Source organism: Cynoglossus semilaevis, chromosome 8, assembly GCF_000523025.1.
Source record: "Cynoglossus semilaevis isolate Cse_v1.0 chromosome 8, Cse_v1.0, whole genome shotgun sequence".
In the NCBI taxonomy this organism is placed as follows: domain Eukaryota; kingdom Metazoa; phylum Chordata; class Actinopteri; order Pleuronectiformes; family Cynoglossidae; genus Cynoglossus; species Cynoglossus semilaevis.
Window position 1 is genome coordinate 8,757,027 of NC_024314.1, and position 16,301 is coordinate 8,773,327.

General features: G+C 42.7%; 1 protein-coding gene across 1 annotated transcript in view; it reads right to left on the bottom strand.

Moving 5' to 3' along the window:
• Positions 1 to 16,265, bottom strand: part of LOC103381918 (zinc finger MIZ domain-containing protein 1-like) — a 70,187-nt gene extending 53,922 nt beyond the window's left edge. Inside the window, exon 1 of the mRNA XM_025057282.1 lies at positions 14,405 to 16,265. The gene's annotated coding sequence lies outside the window, so the exon portion shown is untranslated. The remainder of the gene's footprint in view (positions 1 to 14,404) is intronic.
• Positions 16,266 to 16,301: the final 36 nt, after the last annotated feature.

Here is a 16,301-nt window from a genome sequence, read left to right on the forward strand (position 1 = left end):
TCTCCCGCGGGAGGGCAGCACAAGGGACCCCCCCCCCCCCCCGAGTGGCCACATGACTGACAGCACCATCACCGCTCACTCCCAGACTGGGCTTGGCATGTAGCACAACTGTGACCCCTGTCACAGTCATGACCCACGCACTGTGGCTGCAGCTTTGGTTGAAACCATAACCCTGTTGTTTCCATTGATGACAACTGGTCCAGCAGCATGTGCAGCAAGACGGTTTCTCAAGCTCACACATTAAAAAGTGTCAGAAAACAGTTGTTTTCAGAATAGAAAATGCATTCAACATCTAAGCAGAGAAGCTAAAACTGAGTAGAGAGGATCTGCACAGTGTCTACTGACCGGCAGGCGTCGAAGCAGACCTCCGCATGCTGCCACTGAAATTAGACCAAAAGAAGTAATTTGTCTTTTTATGAGGGGCAAGCAAGGGGGGAGGAACAGAGGCTAAAGAGACCAGATTGAGCAGGAAGGCTGTAAAGGGGAAGGAGTTCATGCAGACTAACATCTGTGATATTTCTTCCCTTCACACTCCTACCATCCCCCTTAGCTTGGTCGTGCCAAAGGCTGAGGTGGATTTTACAAAAACAGCTAAGATCAAGAGTAGTTTTTTTTTACAAACCACTACTGGAACTACAATTTTTATACTACTGTATGTACTTGCACTTGATATTTAAAGATCAGGAATTGACTGTTTTATGAGCATTGCTCCACACAGGAGGTTAATGTACTGGTAATATTCTAGTTTCCAAAGGTGAGAGGTGCCAGTGATCAGCAACGACCACCTATGGAACATTTGTAATCCTGTTTTCTTATTGCTGAGTTGTTGTAGAAAGGCTCAATTGGGCTGCTAACGGCTAACTACTGTAGCTCATCCACCCACAGTGGAGGGAAGCACAACGTCACTGCACAGGTATATTATCTCAGCCTCCTCCCACGGCCTCAAGCCACTGCAGTTCACTCAGACACACATGTACATGTTGGGCTACCTCACCTTATCCCAGACCCCCCTAGTGGGCAGGGGTACATGGTTCGGTTGGAAGAAAATAATATAAGGCAAACAGGGAGTCTATATTTATTTGTGGAGTCATTTGGGTAATAATTAATTAGCAATTCAAATGACGACATTTTTTGACACTATACTGATTATAAAACATTCCAGACATAATCATTCATGGCTGAAGTGCACGCCTCAGCCTGAGGAAACACAGTCTGCCCAGCCTCACTTTGGCATTTGGCCTGCAACCAGGCTTCTCTTGGACAGTCGTAGATGTTAATCACACGGTGTCCACTCGTGTGTGTTCTGGGGTCATAATATATATAATGGCCATGGTGTTCTACCGAAAAGGCACAAAAGTAACACTTGAGATGATTCATTTCTCTGCAAAGCGTTTACTGACAATACAAATCAAAGGAGACTGGGTTTCCTGTCAGCACCTTTTAAATACTGCGGTATAAAATGCGACACCAACAACTTCAATTAACAATCTTTTTAATGGTAAATCAAAGCAAATTGATTGTGAAATGAAACTTAAACTTAACCCCCTGATGACTTTTAATATTAGTTAATGGCTAGATCATTACATAAGCACTAATTAGTGGCCCTATGACCCCATTGTTCAGACTCATTTTCTGTGTCTGGATGTGCTCCCCCTGTTCTGCCAACACCAGACTGCCACTGTCATCTCAGGTCTGAACACATTGTTTGTCTTCTGGCTCAGATGGTGCCTCCCGTCTCCAAGAAGAGACCACCCTACACCTCCCTGCTCCTACCTCCCCCCTGGCCCCAGTACCCCTCCCCCCTCACGGGGGAGGGGGGGGAAGGGGGTGGGGCAGATTTTAGTAAAGGCTCCCTCAACCACATGCTAAAAAGGTATGCAAATGTGCGAGCCCTCCTGTTTTCTGCTGCTCCCACCCCTCTCCTCCATACAACTGAGAGGTTTCTCACCAAAAGCAGAGCCAAACACGGAGGGGGAGGGAGGGGAAGGGTGTACGAGAGGTCTGGTGTTTGTTTTTCACAGGAATAGATTTTTTTTTAGGACTGCTCCTGGGTGTTTTATCTGAGAAGCTATTATGATGATTGTGATTACAATTAATTACCGTATGAGCTACAGAAACAGGTACTGGATGCAGTTCTTTGTGTAATGAGGAATCACACACACGCACACACACACACACACAACCACTAACCAGACCAAACTAGAAACTCCATAACATTGTCCACTTTAAAGTACTTGCAGATGGATGAAATTCTGATGAGAAAAAAAATGCCTTCAGAAGAATGCGTTCTAAGAAAACAGAAATATTGACTTGACCAGCAGAGGCAGCAGCAGCAGCTCCTTCCCCCACATGTCAGTGATCCCTATCTAATACAGAAGGCCCGGGTCTTGCATGGCTACCAGGATGACCTGTGTTCATAAGGAGGTGAGAGCTGATCATTTTGTTCCAATGTAGTGAGCCATGACAGGCAGCAGTGCAGGAAGGAGGGCGTGGGTGAAGGAGGGGGACACGTTGGGAAGGAGAGGAAGGCCACAGTGGGACCCACCAGAAGCAGCAGCGAGCCAGGCCAGACAGAGGGCCGGGGACCTGCCTTTCCTGCTGCTTCCTTCCACTTCTCTTGGCCAGCTGAACATTCAGGTCACCTCTCGTTCCAGTATCACGCCTGGTCAATTGTTCTCCTCTTGGTCACTTTTCCTTTTTCTTTTTTTTTAAACCTCACTATTTCCCTCCCTCGTCTCCCCTCTGTGCAACAACTTGCAGCTGTTGTGGCCAGTGTCCTTATTGGCTAGGATTCTTTCACTATAATAATAAATGCAAACATGGCAAGGGCTCATTTAACAGGTTGCAAGTGTGAGAACGTTTTAAGTGGGATGCACGCCGGGCGAGAGCGGGCATTTGCCAAGCTGCAAACATGCAAACTTAAAATCATTAGGGAAACATGCTTCCACTCATGTGCTACAACATTTGCCTTCACTTTAGCATGACTAATGTTTGTTTTTGACTCGCCGAGATCAAGGATGAGGACAGGAAGCACACAAACCTGCCCTTTTGACCTGCTACATACTTTTCAGCTAGGTACATTTGGTTTCTTCCAGTTGAATATCAGCCCATTTTGTAAACATGGCTGAACTCCTACCCAGATATATGAAATATCATCAAAGCTTCATCCTGTGATTCAGTCGGTTCAGCGATGTCATGAAAAAAATGCCTCTCCCTTATGAGGGTGTTTCAAGAGCCGGAGACTATGTCACAGGCAGCTCAGTTCACGTCCTGGCTTGTTCAAAGGCCGTGAATATTTACATTATTGGTTCAAATGGCATCAGATGAGCACATCAACCCCCATCAGGGACAGAACAGGGCATGTCTGCAGATTTGGCACATTCTAGTGCCTATAAAGGTAGATGAACATGATATTCCCAGTCTTCTTTTTTCCTTTTTCTTTCCAGGGCTAATGCATTTTTATACGAGCTATCTTACAAGATTGAACAGATTCTAAAGACAGCAATCTGTTGAAACTGACAACCGGGAGAGACAATGAGACACCGCTGTTTTGTGTGACCTTGAAATTACAGCAACTTATGCAAAGCTGTTTCAGTGTGAGAGACACCCGATTATAGCCCATTTCTAGGCCAGCTCATAATCAGTGTCCAAGTTTTAAATCAATGACCTACTTTCTAGCACACACACATACAATATGTACTGCACGTATGCTGCGAGGCAAACTCTCTTTTGGCGGCTTAATGTGGCGAAAGACAAAAATAAAACCAAGACTTTGTTTGGATGTGAAAATGAGTGTAGATACTCAGGAACTCAAATGAGGGCAGCATGATTTCACAACAGCAGCAGACAGAGCAGTAGAGGAACTCCGCTGAGCTGCCCGTGTTATTTTGACACCGGCTGGTGGTGAAGGGGGCACCAGGGTCACAAGCGCCGTTGCTTTACGAGGGAGAGTAGATCAGTTCTGACCTGAATTAAGTGGAGAAACGGTCGGCACTGGCTCCCACAGTCTCCCTCGCTGTGAGGAAATGTGAGCGGCGGCTCGGTCGGTGAGGTCAGGACTGCACAGAGAGCAGCCCAGCGTGCTCTCCTTAATGCAGGGTGGGCTATTTACAGAAACAGTTCATCGCCACCTCTGCTGCTCCCCAACAACTTGCCTCTTTAACCTCGAGGGGATCCAGCTCTATGCACCATGCAGTCATGCAGACATACAGAGGGAAACAGACTCCTGAAATCATCCAGCTCAGAAACAGTGAAAACCCTTTCTCTGGACGCAACATTTGAACTGCATTCTCTTTTGTATGGTTTTGTTTTGAATAAAATTATAGAAGGGGTCAGGTGACTGCAAACGTGGTGACCTTTCATAGACTGCTGTTGACACGATGAACAACTACAAAATATACATAAACAGTATATTTCTATTATATGTACACATATATGTGCAACAACCATATTTACATAAATCCAAACCTATCAATCAATCCAGTTTCCCGGCTCCCTTCTTTCTGTAAGGCAAGAGCTCTTACCTCTCTGTCACCATGTGGCCCTCAGGTTACACAAAATAAATATTACTGTCAAATTGTATTGCTAATAATTTAATACTAACCTTAACTACAGCTATCACAGGCCTCTCCATCATTTCCTATATTTCAATTTCTAAGGAAAACATTGTGTTTCTTGTGACACTGAATTGTCCTGACATGACGAAGATAGTAATATCTCTTACTCAAACAACTAAAGCCACACACTAAATTATGGTCAACCTAATCGCGCACATTTCCTACATCATGTTTCACTTCCATGTCATAGTTTGACTCACTGGTTTGAAATTAAATGGGTCATAACACATTTTCACTTCATATTTTGTTGTACAGTTATGAATTAGTGTTGCACGACTTGATAGGAATGTGTCATCCATGGGTTCAGAGGTCAACAACGGTATTGCAGTATGTACAATACTACATTAATGGACAGACCCACAGTCTCTGACTCTCTTCTGTGTCCTGTTCTGGCTTTTTTCCGGAACTTTCTTTTAACAGAATGACATGGCAGCATTTTATGTGGTCAGGAATGTACAGTGTTACATCTCAACTGTGATTGGGATTTGATTAATTGCACAGAACAAATACGCACGAGTGATTGTTAACCGGCACCTCATGTAGCCTGGAACATTAGTGTAAATATCAGAAGGTTCCAAAGACATGTCAAGTTGTGTGTTAGGAAAAAAAGAATCCTCTGCTTATCCTGATGTAGAATCTGGTTTGGTTTTGACAAATCTCTTTTGGAAAGTTTTGGTTGCCACAAACCTCCCTCTGAACTGTTGTCACTGGAAATATTATGTGGAGAAGAAATAGTCCTGATTAGTGTTGACATTGAGGTCTGTAAATGATCCTGAATAACCGAGACATTGTTCCTGCAGAGATAACTTCCTGTTGAGTCACTTCCACATTTAACTTTGTTGGACGGCAGTATGTATGAAGTATGAAAAATATGTATCGATGCATGTACACGAGCATTACAACTAATTCTGTGTCATTTTGCAGAAAGCCATGACAGACATCAGATGGACATTACATGCTGAATAATAAAATCCCCATAATTGCAGGTATGTACCTTGCCCTGCTGACCCGTCAAGGAGAAGCCTGGGGCTGTCACAGACTGTACAGTATGTTTTCACAATACTGCAATCTTTCAAAGCTTTAACACAGTATTATAGTTTTAGGAGGGAAATGCTGTTTTTATAATAGACAACCCTGTATTTCATCAAACTTATAACCAGTTTTAGACAACACAGTTGAAGTATATGAACATGCCAGCCGTGACTAATGCTTTACTTTTTCCGCTCCTTCTTGACAACGGGGCATGGAGCTGAATCACGACAAGTGCTACTATAGCTGAAATGATATATAAACAAATCAATTTCCCATGTTCATGCTTGGCTTCACAAGTTCTTTCCACGATTCTTAGAATCGGGCATGAAGGGAGTGAGGTACTGGGTTGGAACATTTAAAGCTGGACTTAGTATTTTACCAAGAACAATTCAGAAACTGTTAACTATTCACCCTTTATCAGCGCACATTAAATGAATGACTTCCTTTCTTGTGCTTTGCTGGTCTTAGGCAAGGTTAAATGGGTATATCCTGCTGACCCCAATCCCCCAATTCGACCATAAACATGAACTGCTTTGCTTCACTCGCTGTGGGTAATGGAGCAGAGTGGTCAGAGTGAAAGTTCAAGTTGGGAGTAAAACAAACACAAGATGCTGAAGCAGCCTTTCCCACTATGTTCTGCCAAGTCACAGATACGTAATATTAATAACAAGCAAACAAACAAATAAACAAAGAATTTGAGTGCAGCTGTATTTTCTTTTCTTAAATGGGTTTTAAGTACTAAATTCTTACCAAACAACAATGTTGGACCACAGCTTAACATGATCAGCCATGGCATTTTAGCAGAGCTCACAGTGCCACCTTCAAGGAGGATCTGTGTTAACCAATATTACTATAAGGGTCCAACACAATCTGCTTTAAATAAATAAAACAATAACAAAGACATTAAAACGCCACACATGTGGACGGACCCTATGGAAGCCAGACAACATAAGGAGCCACTGTCCTGCCCAGGGCATTGTAGTCTGACAAAGACCTCGAAGCTGTGTTTCTGTTGGAAAAAGCAGAACAAATGGGGATTACAAAATATGAGGAAATAGAGTCTTTCAGATGACCCACATGTCCCACAGAGACTAAATTATAATCCCAGCACAGATCTGCTGCTATTGGATTTCATATTCTGCATCCGCACCGCCGTGAAATTGCATTTGATGGGTGAATAACAGCCAGGTTTTGTGACAAGAGGCGCTGACAACACTCAACACACCTGGCGGATGACACATAGGTCGAACGTCATGATATTTCAGCTTGACATGTTAAGATCCAGATAATTTACATTCACAGTATATACTGTACGTACAGTATTAACACATCCTATAGATCGCAGCGGCGAGCTACAACACGCAGAAGAATCCAGGTGAAGCTCTGATCTTTAGAAAAGGAAATAAAGGCAGAAAAACATGAAAACCCACTCTGCCGTGTATTTATTTAACTCCTTTACGCTGAATCAACTGAATGGACTCTCACCACCCAACACACATGTGGCGGTCACACACACCTAAAATAATACTGGAACTATAGCATAGTGGAAATTTATAACGAGAAATATTCTGGAACATATTTTGATACTTTTTTATGCTTATTTTTTATTACATTTTTATTCCAAAAGAAACTATCTATAAATCATTTATACAGAATACCCTTAAACAAAGAAGATATTCATTCACTAAGCAATAAAGCAAACCCACTTTTTTTATTCAATTCCTTTTCTTTTTTTTATTTTTAAAACATAACTTAATGAACTTAATGAACCGAACTTTGCTTATATTAACCTGTTGGTAAATTTAGTAGTTCGTCCCTAATAATAATCATTATATTAGACACCATTACTCGCTAACAACATTAGCCTTTTTAAAAAAAGAAATTAAAAAAATGAATTACCTTATACTGTATACTAAACCGCTTAATTACCAGTAGTGGCCGCTCTAACAGAAACACCAGTGTGTCCCTGTGTGCTACAGAGAATGTGTGTGTACAGTATGTTTACGAAGCCTCAGGAAATACCAGGACAGACACGCTGACTCTCAGAGACTTCAGACCCATGTGACTGGAAACACACAGGCCAGATTGTTTGCATGTTTGCTCGTGGGCCGCGATAAGAGCATTTGGTTACAGACAAATATCAAAGCAGGGGTGAACATCTGAATGTGGCCCGTCATTGGAGGTGTGGTCAACTCTGGCTGCTTCTATCTGGTCTGACCTTTTCTTTTCTGTTTTTCTTTTGGGGTTATCAGCCATCCTTGCTATTTGCATGATGACTCTTACGCATATGCCCCTGAAGATACTCGGCGCAGGACGCCTCTGTTAGCTCCCTGCTTTCGTTAGATTAGCATAATGCAGATGCAGACAGAGTCGCTAACCTTGCTGTTGCTCAGCACTATTTTTCTGCAAATACACACTGAAGCTGTGTGAGCTGCTCTGTGTGAGATTACTGCCCCCCCACCACACTCTCATTCATTTCATATATATACTATTTCTATACTATTATAGTATTCCATCCTGCTTCTGTCAGAAATAGCTAATTCATATCCAACTGTTAAATTAGTAACTATATTAGCCTTAAGCTGACATGAGACCAGAGTAGAGGACTTAATCTCTGTCAGAGACACGTCTACCATTTAGTAAAATAGTCAACATGTCTGCAATTTTAAATATTTACTCAATTTTCTGAATAAATTGTACCCCTGGGTATCAACAAAAAAACACAATCGACAAAACAGCAGTCCGTGAAAGACGACACCACGGCAGTTTCCTGTTTCTTCAATTGCAAAAACTATGTTTTCCATTTGCAGAAGTGCCACACAGTCTACTAAAAGGTCAATGGAAAATCTGACCCCTGGTCACTATTAAACTTTGTTGTTTCCCCGAGGAGTAGAAGCTAAACAGTTGTGACAACGATGTAAATATTTTGAGCTGAGGTTCTTATCTCTAACCTCTTCATTTCCTCAAGTAATAAATATTTAAGCCAACCTCATTGCCATTGGTTTATGCATGTCCATATAAAACAAAAACGATCCAGATTGTAAGAATAGGAGAAGAGACAAGCAAGTACAAGAACATGCCAGTCATGAGTAATGGCAGTAACAAAAACCCAGTGTGGAGATTATGTCCCAGTAAGGACGGAAAAGGGATGCTGTCATAAAGCAATCTAATCTTCTTTCTGCCCCCATCAGTACCTGGTACAAAGTAACCTGTGTGGCTGATCCTCTGTGCATTAAACCTGCTATTATACAGTGAAGGCAGGGGCAGCCATTCTGAATAATTAATTCCACATGTAGGTCCTTTAGAGACTCTTAGTGATTGGAGCTCAACCAGGGAACATGCTCTGTTATGATTGGCTAAAGCAAGGTCAGTGTCTGAAGTGACCTTGCTCTAATAACCAGCAGCAATTAGTGGCCACTGTGTGGGTGCCGCACATGTTATAATGTAATGGGGGAGTGAGAGTGACCACAGGAACAAATTTACAGTCCTGTTTCACCAGCCTGTAGCTGAGCGAAATGGTTTATTAGAGGACAAGACAAGTGGTAACTCACTGGTGATAAATAGACTCATGGCTGGAAGGCTGAACAGGTTGGTAGTAAAGGGCTATAAATATAAAACAGAACACTACATGTGATGCATTTGGACAAACGCATTTCATTAAATCAAGACGACTACAAAGACATCACCTAAGAACACAGTGATTTTCAGCAAGACCTGGGTAAACGCAACGTCTACGCTGCGTTATAGAAATACGATAAAGTCTGTAAGCTCTACGTCTAAAACAGATGTTCACCAAAGGGAAATATGAACATATTGACTATTAATGGCTTCAAATGTAATGAATTCCCTGACAACATGTCAGTGTTTTTACCAATAAAAACACAATGAGTGTGTATGTGTGTGTGTGCTTGATGAAGTAAAACAGTGACAGTAGATCATACTGTTATAGTATCCACTGATGGTGATTGACCTCATTTGCTTCATTTGCCAAAAAATATTTTTATCCACCTTTTGGAAAGCGTCGGTTGCTAATTTTGGACCGTGACTATACAGCTGTCGTTCCACAGATTCTCTGAGACCGCAGCGCCCTCTCTCCCCCCATTGTAGGGAATGAACCCACGGCCCAAGCCTGAACATCTTCAGCACTGGGTCTAATTTTAGTCACATTGCTCAGATTCGATTCCTGGACTGCGCCGAGGACTGAGATGCATCAGCATTTTCTGAGCCGCTCCGACACCTCAGGGTCTGAACAACGCATCGCGATAATGTGACAAGTAGCAAAAGTGACCTTGATGCCATTAGCTCGTCATTATTTTTATATAGGAGAGCTGCTGAAACATAATTGTATATAGTGTCACGGAGTACAGGTTGGTGCTAAAACTGTGGCCTCGTACTACCGACTGATCTTCCTGGGAAAGCCAGACAGTAAGCTGATCAGAACCTGTGTGAGGGAGAAGCCTTTAAAGAGGTGTGAGGAGAGTGCATGTCAGGTGAAAAGTCACATTTCACACAGCTGACAACTGTGTGAGTCAGCCGTGAAAAGGCAGCGGCCATTCCCTGGGTCTGAATAGAAGCAACAATACAGAAGGAAAAGAAAAGCCCACTGTCTGTTCCCGAACACAGTGGCAGTGAAAGGGGAGTCAAAGTTCCGGAGAAAAAAACGACGGGGAGATGGACAGTGAACAAGCTCGACGTCTGCTGCCTATGAGTCGATCCATTGTGAGGCACACAACACTCAGCTCATATTCCCAGTGAATCAGGGAAGTCAGCTGCCACCACCACCTCAAGGCACAGGGCCAGTCTAGCACAGGACCGCAGACATGTGACCAGCTGTCTCACACAACCGCGGCCACTGTGGAGCATCTCGCCAGGACGTGACCGGTGACGGCCAGCTCTCAGATAGGTTTTCTTCAGCGCATTAACTTGTAAACATGTTTGGACAAGTTTTCTCAGTTTATTCAGCTCGGACAGATGAACTACTGCTGCGCCATAGGAGGAGCAGAGGTGGCAGGTGTTGGTAAATCTATACATGACTGCAACACGTGATTTACAGCCTGCTGTCAGGAGGGCGCAGTGACATCAATACTGCAGCAGGAGTTTGTCTCGGGCCTGGCTGAGGGCACCGATATAACGCTTCTCTTCTGTGCACCCCCGTCTACTGACAGCCATACACAACACTACACATGCAGCTGTCTAAATATTACTTCTCCCTATTTCTCCTCCTGCGCCTCTGCTCTTCTTTGCTCGCCTTTTTCCGTCCTCCTCCTGTAACGGCACGGACGGATGAGTTAAAGCAGGATCAACTGTTCCAATGCCGCCACTGACACGGGCCGTCCGCATTTGGTGCACTGTTGTCCCAGGCAGAGTGGCAAAGGGTCGGGAATAACTCATCTATGAGCTATATCTGGCGGCGCAGCTGCGGTACCAATTATCTCACAGCTCACCACTAGTAGACTTTTCTAAATGTAAATAATATTATGTACGAGGCTCTGCGGCAGGTAGCAGTCGCTTTTTTGGCAAGTTCGTCACTAAATCACTGCGCGCAATTAGGCTTTTAAGGCAATTTATACAAGAAGCCAGACTAAAGCTAATCTCATAAAAGGACAAACAGAGCCATTAAAAGTCCTCTGCTCTTTAGTTCATTACTGCCTCAGCTTGCTCTCCTTATGCTAAGAGTCCCCAGGTGCATGAATGTTTCATGGCCACCCTGCTGCCTGTTTCCCCTTCGCTCGGATTCATCCTTTCTCCATCCTCCCCGAGGAAGCACAAACTCCGCTGTCAATTGCACTCACTTAAACTCTGCTACCGTCATCAGCAGCCATTAGTTGGGGAGGGAGGACGCGGTATATAAGACAGCTGTTTTGCCGTGATGACTCAATCATCGCCTTCAGTGGGATTAGCATCTGTATCACCCTGCTAATCATCTCCTTTGAACCCAAACAAGTCTGAAATTGACAACTATCAGCCTGTCGGACACAAATTCCTCAGCTTCGGGAAAGAGCCGTCCTCACTCTGAACCTTTCAATCATGTCAAAGTGCGTGAAGAGATACATTTTTCATATCTTCTGATTTTTGAGCTCAGCTTTTGAAAGGCATAAAGGAACTAATTATTAATTTCACAGTTTGTCAAGGTGACACAATGCAGGAAATCCTGAAAAATTTGCTTTGCTTAACTCGCCGTAGTTGATTACCTCACAGCTATGAATGAAATTACTGATGTAAAAGTAACTAAGAGTGATCAGGGTTTAAAAAATAAAACATCGCTGAAACTGTCAGTCCCCAAAACACTGCCTAAATTTGGACATTACTGAGATTTGTTTTGTCCTTCTGTCAACAGATTTTTCATCCTTTGACTGCAGCTTGGTGAACGTTGATAACATTTCTGTTCTTGCCTTGTGTTAATGTGTGGCTTTGAATACATTTTCTTAAAGGGTACGGCAGTCAGATTAGCTGCTGTGCTACTTTAAGGCCCTGCGGCACCATCATTAGCTTAACATAGACATATTAGTAATAGAACATTAAGAGGAGACAGTGTAGGTCTTGGTCGCATTTTCCGACAACAGTGCAGCGACCTAATAAGCCCCCAGTAACTGCTTTCACTGACAATGGGAAATACAGTGATATGGCAGCATTAGGCAGAAGAAAGGCTCGTTAATGTGCTTTTATTTTATGTAGCACCATCGAGGTATAGACCATTCTGCAGCCAACAGTAATTCAGTGCCAAGTCTTCTTAAGACATATTACGCCATGTCATTAATTAATCTGTTGGCTTGTGAAGTGGAGCTTATTCAGTCCATTCATCACCAACAGGAAATTGACAAGTTACCCGTGGATGGAATGTCAAATGAAAATCAGCTGGAAATTTTTCACAATGAAGCAAAGGGATACTACAATACACGTTTCCATGACTATGGTGTACTATACTTAATGTAAAATAAAGAAAAAACTGATACCCTTATAATACCTGGTAATAATCACAAACCTTAATTTGTCTGGGAAATACACAAACTGTATGTGTTGTTCTGACCTCATTTGTAATGTGCTTTTCTTTTAAATCAACATTTATTATTTATAAAATACAATAACAGTGTGTTGTAAATACATATTTGGCCTATAAATTAAACCTTTTTTTAAAGGAGAGGGTTCTACCAGTGTATGATAGAACAAACTATAGGCAGAGGAGACTTTAAACATCCAAAGGGTCTCGGGACAGGGAAGGAAAGTAAATCTTGTTCCTTAATCATTTCCCACTGTCATATGTCAACGCAGACCATTAGAGCAGGACGTGGAGAACATCTGTCCTAAACACACTGACACTGTGTACCACCGCAGTCACCCTGTCAATCAAAACACGTTCTGGCATGTTGCCGGCCATGACCAGCAGCTGTGATTGCTTTTGAAGATGCGTGCCTGTGATTACTTGAGGCACAGACACGAGCATGTGCATCTCCATTTATATCTGTCTATGGTAAAGAAGACATGGTGCCGGGTCTATTTTTAGTCCAGAACACTGAGTCCTGGGACAAATGACCAGGTCACCATCAGCAGCAGTAGTGAGTGCCGTGATAGCTCCGGCTCTCCTCGCTGACCTCGACCATCCAGCTCCCTTGTCAGTGGGAGAGACTTACAAGATTCCAAGGCAGCAGTTAAAGGAGTCTATCTGCCAAAAAGAGGCACTTTCTTGATGAATGCCATGTTCATCCACCTCTTTCTCTCCCTGTGTGACTAATGGGCTGATAATTCAGCTGTCACCTTGGCACGTTATCTCCCACTTTCTCATGGGAAGAATACCACCCCAGAACATCTCCGCCACAGTCTCAGCGCAGACTTCATTTTTGCCAGTGATTTTCAAAGCTGCTTTACAAGTAAAGCTCTTGTGCCAAAAACAACTTGTGATCAGATAGTGGGGTAAAAGAAAACCTTGTGAAAGTACACCACTGAGGAAAAGATAAGATGGTGGTTGGGGAGGTTTTAAGTTGGCAACCACTGTTCAAGTTCTTTCTTGTCATGCTCAGTTAGTCACCCAGGGAACTTTACACTCATCAGATGGTCATCCTAGGTGGACCTCAGAGGAAACACTGACACCAAATCATCATCAATATTCATCCTTCTTCTTCTTTCTGTGTCATACTTAATGATATTTTTGCATTCTGAAAAAAATATTAAACGCCTCAAAAAATTGTGAATGTGATTGGATGGAGATTTGATTCTGATGTAATAATGAGAATTACTTGCATTAGAAATATGAATTACATAAACTAAATTAAGGGACTGTCTTAACTGATAGTACAGCGAGTATGCAGTTTATCTTGCGGCTCACCTCACCAATAATTAAACATTGATGAAGAGCACGACCACTGCACAGCCCTGTTTTTCTAATTTTCACTTCACCCACAGACTTTCTCCTAAGCAAAACATGCTGTTTTTCCCTTTGAAAAATCATTAGTACAACGATTACAAATCTCGCCCTTCTTCAGCCCCTTTATCTCAAACTAACTGCAGAAGCTGTGCCATCAATGTAATGAACAAAGCCCGAATTCTGTAGAGAAAATGCAATTAAAAACACAGTATTTATACTGAGGCAATGCGTATGAATCCAGAGTAACCAGGGAAACATTCTGTGTCAACTTCTCAAGATGATAAAGTAATTTATTAAATTAGTTCATCCTGTGTATATGCACAGTATATATTATGCATATACACATATATACATATATATATAAATGATACTAATGAAAAGATGAAAAAACACTTACAGGCTTCTGTGTTGCACCATTCCTTGGTAAGGCACATGACCACTGACCAGAAGAGAGGAGTGACTCCATGTGACCAAGTCCACTAGTCTCCTTTATCCCTTAATGCTGATAATTAAACTTTTCAGGTTACTTTGTGTAGATATGAAGTATATAATGTATAATGTTATGAAAAACACATACATATTGAAGTTGTTAAATGCCTTGTATTTGTCATGTGATTTGTTGGGTTGAAAAAAATTAATCACACACAGTATTGACATTGGAATCAAAATCATTTGCCAAAAAAGTAATCAGTATCTTATCCAATCAAACATTCTGGTCCCAGCCATCGTAGTCCTGATCTCCAAACTACTTGGACACTCCAGTGTTGAATCACTCCATGCATGTCAGGATATGCCTTTAGTTTCTGTCCTTTTAAGCACCTGCTGGAGGAAACACTTGTGTACGGACACTAATCACTTTTATCAGTTTAACAGCTTGTCATTTAGACCCCTGGGTGTTTGGGCTGAATGATAAACCCTCGCTGCACGGCCATGTACTTGTTTAATAAAGTACCTCCACTTGACACCACACTGTCGGGTACAACATAAGACCAGAGACTGTGTCTAGACTGTGCCAAGCTGCTGAATGATTCCAGCATTTTCATGAAAAAAATCACACAAATTCAACAGCAGTGACTTCACCTAGAGGAGCACCTACATAGGTAACTGACAATAATCCCACTGATAGACTTAAATGCTGTGAAACCTAGAGTGAAGTGGCGGGCTTTGCTCTCTTTGTTTGCCTGCGAAAGGGGAGGTGGACATGTGTGCCGAGCCAGAGCCTCTATCCTTCCTGTTCAGTTACCAGAGGCCTCACACTTATCACATCCAGATCTCACAAGAACAGAGAGAGGGAGACCACTGACAGGAAGGGACTTTTTTTTTTCTTTCCCTCTAACCCCCCTCTTCCTTTTTTCCACTAGCGAGGTTAACAGAATGTCTGCAACCTTCACATTTCACAGTGGAAAGCAATTATTCATCAGACCGTACCGTGGCTTTACAAACTCATACACCAACCAGGCACATTTACAGCAGTTAAAGTGACAAATTGTTCTATTGTTTTTAAAACAAAAAATAAACAAAAGTGTTTAATTTCTTCCCTGTACTTGGTCTATCAAACAAAGCCACAGTTACGACCACATCACTATTTGACTATTTTATATGTGGCTATCAACCGTAGCAGTTACAGCGCTCTGACATTTTTCTTTGACTGCAGCTTTTCCATCACACGCCGCTTTATTTCTCCTGCATAAAAGACAACCCCGCGTCGACACTGAGAGGGAACAGATCTGTCATCGAAAGCACGAGAGAGAGAGAGAGACGGAGAGAGAGCTGACTGTGAGGCACTCATGTCATATTCCTGTTTGTGTCACATCCCGCTCGTTTCCCTGGCTCTGGCTGTCTACCTAGCATGACATTTCCACAATAATCACTGGGGTTTATCCCACTCAGCTGTGTGCAAGGCAAATGTTTGTCAGGACACTGTATTCTTCAGCGTTCACACTGCTCTAATCAAGATTAACCACTCTTATCTGGTCGGGGGCTTGGGTGTGTGTGTGTGTGTGTGGCTCTGGCTGTCCCAATTCATAAGCTATATTGTATAATACAGTGGCAGAACCAATTACATTACATTTCCTCTACATAATTATATCCCCTTTAGTGGAGAGTACGCTAAGCTACATATTGCGTAAAGGATAAAGTACCAGCTTTGTGGTGAAGCCCATAGTCATGACCTTGTGTACACATCTGTCTCGAAACATATGGACACAAAAGACGAAGAAAAAAAAAACCCACTACCAACACAACATCTCAGCACTTTGTTACACAGACCCCCACCCCCCACCCACCCACCCCCC